Consider the following 12,068-nt stretch of genomic DNA (forward strand, 5'->3'; position numbering starts at 1 on the left):
GATTGCCTTAAAAGTTATTTTTTGGGTTTCATGTGGAACCCCTTTTCATGGGTGATGGAAATGGCTGCCATCATAGCCATTGCCTTGGTGAGTCATTGGCCTTTTCCCGTCCATGAGCAAGTAGATCTTCTTAGAAGGTAATACAAATTTGATTCTGTGATGTTTTTCTTGGTAACGAATCCAATGTGTGCTTGCTGCAACCTTGTGGGTTTGGCAAATCAGAGTTGATTTAGGGAATTTTTGTTATGAGTTCACGGATGGGTGTTTAATCATGCTAGTTTTGTATTTCTGAGATGAAATTTTTGGTAGATTATGCGTTGTTCTTTTCATGATAATGCCCTGCTTGGGTTCTTTAAGAGTCAAGACTAAGTGAGTTGTGAGTTTTTTTTTTGAATCGAATGGCAGATGGTGAATGGATGGTTGTTGTGTTCCAGATTCTTGAGATAGCTTTGGTTTTGAATTTCTGGATTGAATTGGAAGGTGATGAATCGGTGTTGATGTGGTGTGCGTTTCCTTAAAATTAGCCAGAACTTTGGGTCAAATTTGAAAGCATAGGAATTGGTGTTGATAAGGGTGTTCTTCCACTACTGCATGTTGTTCTTCCATTACTCCATAGTCCATATGCATAGTTTGTGTAAACTCGGCTTCAACTTTAAATAGATTTCCTTATGAATAACAGTATAAGAACTATGCATGCTACTTGTGTGTATAGTATGGTTAAGTTACGTTTGATTTTAACTATAAGGATAACTAAATGAATATGGGCATGGGTGGTCATCCATTTGCTCCTAGTCAAAGCATCGAGAGTACAAGTTTAGGTTGTTTAGCTGTTTAGGAAATTAGTTGGCTTTGATGGTTTTGATTATGCAAATGAGATTCATGCTGATAAAGTATGGTTCTGGTCTCCTGCAAATTATTATCTTCAACTATCATTTATGTTATACTAACTATAAAATTACAAGAAGCTATGTTAACTCTAAAAATAATTGTTCAAAGAAGCAAATTACAAGAAATTATATAAGCCACAGATTTCTAGTCCACAAATTCAAGGACAAATTGTAAAGCTAACTTTTAATTGGAAGGAGGCAAATGTGCGCTTCAGCCGCCACTGGAAAGCCTAACAACGCAACGCATATCTGTACTGTGAACATCTCACAAAATTTGAAGAGCTTGCTACCTCAGGTCTCCTTCTAGATTTCCGAGCTCGAGGACTAGATGCATCATCAACTTTTACATTCTCTTCTTTCTCTTCATTAGTGCCTGGAGAATCATTCCCAACAGTTTCGGCTGACTTGGTTTTGGAAGCAGACGGTGCCGAGACTTGTCTCTGTAAAATGCAAGGTTTAGGAAGTCAACGCCCAGATATATCTAAAGATAGAACATCAACTAGTTAGATTCAAGCCAGATTGAAGCCTCTCAACGACTCACCTGAGGTTTCTTTTTGCTACCAAAGAGAATCCTGACTATCAGAGAATCAAACTATGGCAGTGGCAACTGGCAAATACCACTACCGTGGACACCAGAACAGCAGAACTCCAATGCCCAATGGGCAATGGTGACGGTAGGTTGTTTCTCTACCAGTCTACCTTCTCAATAACATCCTGCTCCAAAAGACCAAAACCAGTCATCAAATGTGAAAGGACTAATCTGGATTTAAGATAGGAATATAAATAGGAAAATCTTATAGATAATAGAACATACAATGATTTTTATCTAGTATGGTTTCAAGAAAGGAATGTCTGCTATCCTGTAGAGAACATCAAATATCTTCTTCTGCAATAACAATGGCATTGGGTATTTGGGTGTGACCGTGTGAGAAGGATACCATCAACTGGATACCATCAACTAAACATTAAAGTTAGTGGAACTAAGCATTACCTAGATACCATCAACTGAGATTCATGCTTTTATTTTTTTGAGACTGATAAAAAAAATAAAAAAATAATTAAAAATAAAATCGGGTTGGCGGGTTGGCGGGTTGTCCGGGTTGGAACGGGTTCGGGTTCGGGTTTATAGGTTTCGGGTTAGAGTCGGGTTCGAGTCGGGTTCGGGTCGGGTTCGGGTTGGGTGATTTTTAAAAAAATTGATTTTCAACCCAACCCGAACCCACCCAACCCACCCGAATTGACACCCCTATAGCATATAATAATATTAAATCATTAAAAGTAATAAATAAAAAGGACGGTGGTTATAAGAAATTGTAACATGTGATACCAAATTTATCAGGAATACAAGCAATATCAGATTCCTCAATGAGTCTAAACACTCAATTCATTCTCTCAAGTCTTTTTTCTTCTTTGACCTAAAGTGGAGGTCTTATAATATGCAAATGTAGCAACAATAATCGGTACCACATAACATATACAACACTGAACATGTTCACCATTGATGCTATAATCTAAATATTTTGAATTATTTTGCGTCTTCTACTAGTAGTAGCAATAAGTGCCCTTATCTTTTACATGGCAATAAAGATAAATTAACACAAGGAAGCTCGCTTAAGTGCGTCTTCTACTCGATTCGATAAAAGCTTGCTTAAGCTTGTTTAATGAAGCTCGTTAAGATAAACAAACCAAGCTCAAGCTTCACAATATTTGGCTCGTTAGCTCGTGAACATGTTCGGTAAACTCATGAATCAACTTTTAAATAAAAAAAATAGTTTTGATATTGAATTTATAGATTTTACACTCTACTTATGAAACATATAGACAAATATATTAAATTTATTTATTAGAATAAAATTATAAATATTAATAAGAATACTATAATTTTATCTAAATATATAATTTAATTTTTAATAAATATTTAAATTTATAATTTATATTTATTAAGCTCGTTTATGCTCGATAAAAGCTCAAATAACCTCATGAGTCATGAATATATTCGTTAATAAAGCTCGAGCTCGACTTGATTATAAATGAGTCTGATCCTGTCTGAAAGCTGAGTCGGACGAAGGCTGGTCGCGACGGCCTGGTTATTGACGGAAAGTCGTGGGTGATTCGGCTCCTACGGGCGGCTGACGATGATGCAGGATCCTGCACACACTCAGACGATCTCCCTCCTCACGTTAGAGACCAGAACCCAGGGAAAAAGTCCCCGGATCAGGCCCTCCGACGCTCAAGTCAGGTCCTTTTTCCCCAGAAAAAGCAGAGAGCCGAAAAAAATGACTGAAAATGAAAAGTTGTGGAAAAAGTGACGAGAGAGCGTACCCGCGTACGAGGAATCCCCTCCTTTTTATGCACCCGCCTCGCTTCCTGAACCTGCAACCCTCTCCGAAAACGTTAGACGCTGGGCTTTGTCGTGTATCCCGGACACCTGTCGTGCTGCTATTGGTCGTGAAGGCATCTTCTTGTTTAGGAACCTCCGCCTTTACACATGGGTTTTGTCTTGTAGCAAAGGACATCTGTCAGGCTACTATTGGTTATGAGGGCATCTTTTCGTTTAGGAACCTCCACCTTCGTACATCTCACTGGTATGCAATGATTACCCTTGACGGACAATTGTGATCCTCCGACTCCTGCACAGCTTAGCTCATCCTATTTATCGCGGTCTGCATCTACCTCACACCCCTCGACCAGATCCCGCCTCTAAGCATTACTTGTCAGTCAGGCTAACCCTGAACAACCCTGTCGATCACGGTCTGTACTCTGTACCCTGTATTTCTTGGCGCTCGACCATAAGCCTGTAGATCGGGTTGTCTTTACACAGCTCTGCCGCTTCCGACCTGTGATTTGTGACTTGCACTTCCGGGCCTTAGAATCGCAGGCCTGTAGATCGAGCTGCCTCTACCCAGCTCTGCCGATTCCGATCTGTGATTTGTGACTTGCACTTCCGGGCCTTCGAATCGCAGGCCTGTAGATCGAGCTGCCTCTACCCAGCTCTGCCAATCCCGACCTGTGAGTATTTGCTGGCCCTCGACCGTAAGCATGTAGATCGAGCTGCCTCTGCCCAGCTCTGCCGATCCCGACCTGTGCCCAGTGTTCTGCCTGTCGTCTCCCTTTGTCTTTCAACTACTTTGCCCCCTTGATCGACAAGTCTGCCTGACCTCTGACTACCCCATATGCTTGCCTCTGACTGCCTAGTCAGCTTGACTATTGACTGCCGAGTCACCTTGACTATTGACCGCCACGTCCTCTTGACTTTTGACCGCCACGTCCTCTTGACTTTTGACCGCTATATGGCCTTGACCCTTCTCACCCTTTCCTCTTGGGCCCCTCCATTGCCAACCGTATCACAAGCCTCCCTCACAAGTCTAGTTGAAGGAGGACGACAGTCTGACTGACTAGACCTCAGCACATCTCTAAGATCTCAGTATATCTCCGTCACCTCAGCATATCTCTATGACCTCAGCCTATCTCTGTGTCTTACCACACCTCTGCGCGCTCTGCTTCCTGCCTCACACACCAACCTTTATGTCGTGTCACCGGGGATGTCATGCCTCCTTAATTGCTTTGCCAGTCGCTTGGGGTACCGTGCCCACGTAGTTACTTTGACTTGGCTACCCATCCTCTTTATAAAGAGCCTTACGGTCACTTCTTTATTCTATCCTTCTTCTGTCACGCCTTCCCACTTTCTTTTGCTAACCCGCGCTCCACCAGCTTCTTCCCCACGCGATGCATTCTCCTTTTTCTGAGGAGGTTGATCAACCACCTTCCCAAATGCGGATAGATCAGCTCACCTTACAACTTGCTGAGAAAGAACGTGAATTGGAGCACGTATCCAAGGATCGAGCTCGTCAGCTAGCTGCCCTGCACTCCATGGAAGCCCAGTATCGTCTCGCGAAGTCTTGCGTGCATGCTGAGAAGGCGAGGAAAGAGGAATGTCAGGCTAGCCTGCAGCGCCAACTTAGTCTTCAAGAACGTTTGCAGCAAGAGCATGAAATGGAGCTATCTCTCCTCCGTGCGTGTCTCGACGATAAGCAACACACGATCGCTCAGCAGCAAACAGTCATCAGATCCTTACACGCACAGCTGGCTCGAGCCTTGAACACCCCAGAGGCTCCTGAGTCCCCAGACATTTCTTCACATGGCAGTGCTCATTCTCCATGACCAATCCTTTCCCCGAGTTAAAACTAGTTCAGGCCATAGTTGTCTCAGTGGCTCCTTTGCCGCAAAACGTTCCCTCTTGTAGCCTTAGCTGTATCGCCTGCTTATTGAACTGTGCTGCTGTACTTGTATATCTGTCCTTTTCCGGCATAGTCTTTCCTGCTCAATTTTCATCTAGCAAGCATTTTTAGAAACTGGGCCATATGTAAGAGCCCAAGAGTTGCATCATGACTCCTTTTTATGTATGAATTTTGGATAATAAAACCAACATAGTGCTTGAAAATTAAAACTGCAATGAACGTGCAAAACCTGATTCCGCAGTTAATATTGATGCTTTACGGGTAGAGTGGAAGGCCTCCCGTACTCCGTACCTTGCATATTTGCTGCATATTTGCAATTTGCATAAAGGAACTGTAGGACCGTTAGATTCGATAGAGGGGGGGGGGTGAATATCGATTCGAAAAAGACGAGTATAAACGCAGCGGAAAAATAAAGTAGACACAGATGTTTTTACTTCGTTCGGAGCCTGTGACGACTCCTACTCGAAGGCCTGTGGTCCTTGACCACTTTCGTTGGGCAATCACTAACAAGTCGAAATAAGATTACAGAATAAGTACAGGAAATGCTAGTAATAATAAAGCAATACCGACAAAGAAAAAATTAAATAAACACCGGAGGAGCACTTTTGTCGGAGCGTTGTTGACGTCGCACTTGAACGTCGAGCAGCAAGACCAGCAGTAGAAGAGTTCTCAGTAAAAAAAAAAATTGATTTCTGAAGCTCCTGCCTGAGGCTTCTTTTATATGCTGTTCCGGGCGCCTAGATCCCTTCCGGGCGCCTGGAGTGTGACGTAACTGCTCAAACCAAGATGCTTCACGTGGCGACGACTTGGCTGGATAAAATTCGCCTTCCGGGCGCCCGGACCTCCGGGCGCCCGGATCCCCTCCGGGCGCCCGGATCCCCTCCGGGCGCCCAGACCACCTTGTTCCAGAAAGACTCCTTTTTCCTACAAAACAAAGTTAGTCCGAGGCAAATATACATCCTGTAAAACAAATTGTTAGCACAGTTAAAGTTCAACAGATGGATAAAGAGAGTATGACTTAGATTCCGTCTTTCCGAGACCGGAATCTAATCACGATCTCGACTTAGACATCCGAAATGGATCTAAGCCGGATCGACGCCTAATGTCCCCTTCCCGGGAACGCGTCCTCACAGTCACTCCCCTCCAGTGACTTACCTCACTTACCTGCCAGACGTCCGGTCAGCCCGTCGACCCGTCTGGACTTCTCGCCAAGCGTCCGGTCAGCCCGTCGACCCGCTTGGACTTCTCGCCAGTTATCCGGTCAGCCCGTCGACGTAGCTGGACTTCTCCTGCACACTCGATCAAAGTGTCAGACAACAACAAGACTAACTTAACCTATTTGTCATTCATCAAAACCTAGGTTAAATCGTTAGTGCTAGCCGCACCAACAGGAACTACAACAAGACCAGATGTAGTTAACCTAATTATTGGGAGATGTTTCGCTCATCGTGAGGCATATCCATCTGAAAGGTAGTTAAGCATGGGCGCCGAGTTCGCTTATGATTTTCGCAGGGGAGATGATTTTTGATTCCCGCATGGGGGTCGACCTAAAAGGTCGTTGGGCGTGAGGACAGAGCTCACTTTTGATTCTCGCATGGGAGCCGACCTGAAAGGTCGTTGGGCGTGAGAACATAGCTCACTTATAACTCACACTGGGGCGAGAGTCTGGAGATACCGACCTAAAAGGTCGTTGGGCGTGAACGCAAGGCTCACTTTTAATTCTCGCATGGGAGCCGACCTGAAAGGTCGTTGGGCGTGAGAACAGAGCTCACTTATAACTCGCACTGGGGCGAGAGTCTGGGACTACCGACCTAAAAGGTCGTTGGGCGTGAGCACAAGGCTCACTTTTAATTCTTGCATGGGAGCCGACCTGAAAGGTCGTTGGGCGTGAGAACAGAGCTCACTTATAACTCGCACTGGGGCGAGAGTCTGGGACTACCGACCTAAAAGGTCGTTGGGCGTGAGCACAGAGCTCACTTATAACTCGCACTGGGGCGAGAGTCTGGAGATACCGACCTAAAAGGTCGTTGGGCGTGAGCACAAGGCTCACTTTTAATTCTCGCATGGGAGCCGACCTGAAAGGTCGTTGGGCGTGAGAACATAACTCACTTATAACTCACACTGGGGCGAGAGTCTAGAGATACCGACCTAAAAGGTCGTTGGGCGTGAGCACAAGGCTCACTTTTAATTCTCGCATGGGAGCCGACCTGAAAGGTCGTTGGGTGTGAGAACAGAACTCACTTATAACTCACACTGGGGCGAGAGTCTGGAGATACCGACCTAAAAGGTCGTTGGGCGTGAGCACAAGGCTGACTTTTAATTCTCGCATGGGAGCCGACCTGAAAGGTCGTTGGGCGTGAGCACAAGGCTCACTTTTAATTCTCGCATGGGAGCCGACCTGAAAGGTCGTTGGGCGTGAGAACAGAGCTCACTTATAACTCGCACTGGGGCGAAAGTCTGGAGATACCGACCTAAAAGGTCGTTAGGCGTGAGCACAAGGCTCACTTTTAATTCTTGCATGGGAGTCGACCTGAAAGGTCGTTGGGCGTGAGAACAGAGCTCACTTATAACTCGCACTGGGGCGAGAGTCTGGGACTACCGACCTAAAAGGTCGTTGGGCGTGAGTACAAGGCTCACTTTTAATTCTCGCATGGGAGTCGACCTGAAAGGTCGTTGGGCGTGAGAACAGAGCTCACTTATAACTCACACTAGGGCGAGAGTCTGGAGATACCGACCTAAAAGATCGTTGGGCGTGAGCACAAGACTCACTTTTAATTCTCGCATGGGAGCCGACCTGAAAGGTCGTTGGGCGTGAGAACAGAGCTCACTTATAACTCGTGACCGGGCGAGAGTTCTGAGATACCGACCTAAAGGTGGTTGGAGCGCAAGGCTCACTTTTAATTCTCGCATGGGAGCCGACCTGAAAGGTCGTTGGGCGTGAGAACAGAGCTCACTTATAACTCGCACTGGAGCGAGAGTCTGGGACTACTGACCTAAAAGGTCGTTGGGCGTGAGCACAAGGCTCACTTTTAATTCTCGCACGGGAGCCGACCTGAAAGGTCGTTGGGCGTGAGAACAGAGCTCACTTATAACTCGCACTGGGGCAAGAGTCTGGGACACTCCAGTCCGAGACCGGTGGCGATGGTGCTGGTCCGAGACCAGTAATGATACTCCGGTCCGAGACCGGTGGCGATGGTGCTGGTCTGAAACCAGCTGGACCCCAAACGGCGAAGGCATAGATGCATTGCTCTTCTCCGCCTTCATCCGTCTCGCCTATGCCGACCTCATTGCTTTGGTTGATCTGGTCGTTATTGCTAGCTTTGGGCTTACTCATTCGCGTCGCGTTTCTCCCTGTAATTGCATTATGTATGGTATAGAATTAAGAATAGAGAAGGGAGCATAAAAACCTTACTCAACCCTTGGGCCACAGTGCCCTTGCAGCTTATGATGACCCCGCAGTTCTCGCGATGCGCTTGGTTAGCTGATCGGATCAGGGGCTGCCTACGCAGAGCTACTTACTCAGATGATCCGAGCAAGCAACACCCCCACAGGCCCGCTTGATACTTCTCTGATCTGACATTCACTTCTGCTGACCTGCCTTGTCTCATTCGTGACCCTTTTGAATTGCCTGGCTTCTGCAGCTTTATGAAACTTCCCGCCTAGCCTCGGGCCTTTCATGAAGAATGCCCCTCTTTTGGGGCCATGCCCCTTCATGATTACCTCGCCATGTCAATCTTTAATGCGCTTCCTCTCGCGATGACACCTGTCCAGCGCCTTTATTGCTCACGCCTCCTGATGCCAGCTTTCGACCCTTTTTCGCACCCTCCAGCTCTTACTTCCCATCTGACGGCGCTGGGGCGTATTACCCAAAAAGATACTTGGCTCGACTCTCGATGTTTCCTAGGAATGAATGAGCTTTATAAACCCTAAAGGCAGTCCGCCGTCTTCACTTCGACGCTTCGCTATCCTCTTTCTCTTGTTCGTGGCCGCTTCTGGTAGTGCAACTTCTCGTCTTCCTGCTCGCGCCCGACCCGTGACCCCTCTTGTCTTCGACCTCCTCCTTTGCTTACTCCTCACAATCATGGACAGTAAGGAAACCTTCTGGTATTCATGCTATATCTCTGATCTGGACCATCACGACTTGTCTTTACTGCAATCCCATTTGAAGTTAGATTCCTCGTATGAGCTTCGTCTCCCTTTGTCCACTGAGCACCCCTCTTCTCCTCCCGAAGGTTTTGTCACCGTCTTTAGGGATCAAGTCTTAGGCGACCTTTGCTTTCCTTTACACCCTTTCTTCTCCAAGCTATGTCAGTACTGCGGCCTCAGCATTTCTCAGTTTGCCCCTAATGTATTCCGAGCCGTCTGCGGAACCATCATCTTGTGTCGCATTTATCACATTCCCTTGACCGCTCGATTATTCCATCATTTCTATTCCTTCCGGCGGGCCGAGGCGGGGGTATTCAACGTTTAGGCTAAGCCGGGCTATAAGTTTTTTGATGACTTACCTTCTTCCAATAAAGGCTGGAGATCTCGCTTTTTCTTCCTCAAGCCCCCCGTCCCCTTAACCGTGCCTTCCCAATGGCGTCCCATCCTTGCTTCAGACTTCCCTTCGCACGCTCATGAACCTGCCTGCTCCGCAGCTGCGGACAAGCTGAGCGGTGTTGTTGTTCACTTGTCTGTATTGATGCTAGAAGGCATTCTGTACGCTTTTGGTCTTAGTCCTGTTTCCACAGAAATTGGAGCTCCTTTTGGTAAGTTGTTACTTTTTATATGCCGCTCTTCGCTAACTGAGGTGCTTTTTCCTCTTATTCTTGTAGTGGCTGCCATCCTCCGCTCTTTTGCCAATCAGGAGACACCCTCGGTGGCCGTAGTGCAAGCTCTGAACGAGGAGCTAACACAAGGCCTATCTTATGAACCCGCTGCTTCCGCCGGTCCACAGCCTTCGGGACCCCGAACCTTAGAGACGGTAGCCGCCTCGGCGCTTATTGAGCCACCTGCCCCCGCCCTGCAGACTCAGCCCTACCCCGCATCTCTGATCATCCTGCATCTGAGCCATCGCCAGCAGGACAAGTGCCTTCGCTCCCTCCTACTATGAAGCTGCGCCTTACGCACAAGGGCAAGAGAGCGGCCCTGGTCACCGCAACTTCTCCTCCACCTCCTCGCCGTCAACGTGTAGTGAGTATCTCTTCCCCCTCTAGGTCCTCGGATACGAGCTCGACCCATTGTACTGTTTGTCAGGACGGTGATGGGATGCGCCAAAAAATACGGTCGGAGGCGCCGAGCCATGAGAACAAGTCCGTAAACCAACTTTTCCAGGGCCGTGTACCGAGACTCAGCCCCCTTCAATAGATGGCTGAAAAAATACACTGGCCGTTGTACATTGTCCTGCTCTTTAACCAGCACGGCCCCCACAGCCTCGGGGGTGGCTGACAAGTAGACCCAAAGGGGCTCTCCCACAACAGGCTTAAACAGCGATGACAAAGACTCCAGGTATTGCTTTAGCTCCTCAAAGGCCTGTATGCATTCTTCCGTCCACTGAAACTTGGCTGCTTTCCTGAGCACTTTGAAGAAGGGCGCGGCTCGATCTGCAGATCTGGAGATGAATCGGGGCAGCGCTGTTATCCTGCCGACTAGCTTCTGCGTTTCTTTCAAATTCTGAGGGATCTGCATGTTCCGAAGTGCTTGAACCTTCTCAGGATTGGCTTCTATCCCTCGTTCAGTCACCAGATACCCCAGAAACTTCCCTCCTTTGGCCCTGAACAAGCATTTCAGAGGATTCAGCTTTACACCATATTGCCTTAGAGTCCCGCAGGTTTCCTCTACATCTCTTATGAGATTGGACGCCAGGGGGGACTTGATTAGGATGTCATCAACATAGACTTCGACGTTCCACCCAATCTGACTTCAAAAGACTTTGTCCATCATCCTTTGGTAGGTAGCCCCAGCATTCCTGAGTCCAAATGGCATGACCGTATAGCAGAAAGTACCGTCAGCCGTTATGAAGCTAACCTTCTCCTGATCCTCCCTAGCCAAGGGTATATGATGATATCCTTGATAAGCGTCCATCATGCATATCCTCTCACAGCCAGCAGTTGAATCCACCACCTGATCGATCCGCGGGAGAGGATAACAGTCTTTGAGGGTGGCTTTGTTGAGGTCGCGAAAGTCTATGCACACCCTCCACTTGTTGTTAGGCTTTTTTACCAATACAACGTTAGAAAGCCAGGACGGGAACTGCACCTCTCGAACATGTCCTGCCTTCCTGAGCTGATCCACTTCAGCTCGGATAATTTTATTCTGGTCGGCAGAGAAGTTTCTCTTCTTCTGCTTGACTGGCTTGGCTTCGGGCATTAAATGCAGCTTGTGCTCAGCTACCTCTGGTTTGACCCCGGGCAGCTCTTCCGGTGACCAAGCAAAAACGTCCTTATTACAACTCAGACACTGTATCAGCTCCGACCTAAGCTCCGGAGGTAAGTCGCTGGCAATGCGAGTGATGCTCTCTGCTCTGTCAGGGTGCAACTGAATCTCTTCCCAAGGGATAGGCTCCTCGGCAATAGGCAGAGGCTCCTCTGGGATAGCGTGTACACCACCATCCTGCGTTCTCCGGCTTTTGCGCGCCTCCACCCGGACCATATTAATGTAGCAGCTGCGAGACACCTTCTGCTCTCCCTTGACTTCCCCGACCCGCTCACCGACCGGGAACTTGATCTTCTGGTGAAAAGTGGAGACAGCAGCCCGGAACTCATGCAGAGCTGGCCTTCCCAGGATGACGTTGTAGGAGGAAGGCGAATCCACCACTATAAAGGTGCTCCTCCGGGTGCGCACCAGTGGCTCAGTGCCCATGGAGATGGCCAGCTTGATCTGACCCATGGGCTTGACTTCGTTGCCTGTGAACCCGTACAAAGAAGTGGTTACAGGTTGGAGCTCAGCGACATCAATCTGC

At 47.7% G+C, this 12,068-nt stretch overlaps 1 long non-coding RNA gene across 1 annotated transcript; it reads right to left on the reverse strand.

Moving 5' to 3' along the window:
- Positions 1–970: 970 nt before the first annotated feature.
- Positions 971–1,786, reverse strand: LOC122039721. The gene is made up of 2 exons (XR_006128347.1): positions 1,429–1,786; positions 971–1,327 (listed from the first exon to the last, which is right to left on the reverse strand). It is a non-coding gene; the product is annotated as an uncharacterized LOC122039721 (long non-coding RNA).
- Between the last annotated feature and the right edge of the window lie 10,282 nt (positions 1,787–12,068).

Source organism: Zingiber officinale, chromosome 2A, assembly GCF_018446385.1.
Source record: "Zingiber officinale cultivar Zhangliang chromosome 2A, Zo_v1.1, whole genome shotgun sequence".
Taxonomy (NCBI): Eukaryota; Viridiplantae; Streptophyta; class Magnoliopsida; order Zingiberales; family Zingiberaceae; genus Zingiber; species Zingiber officinale.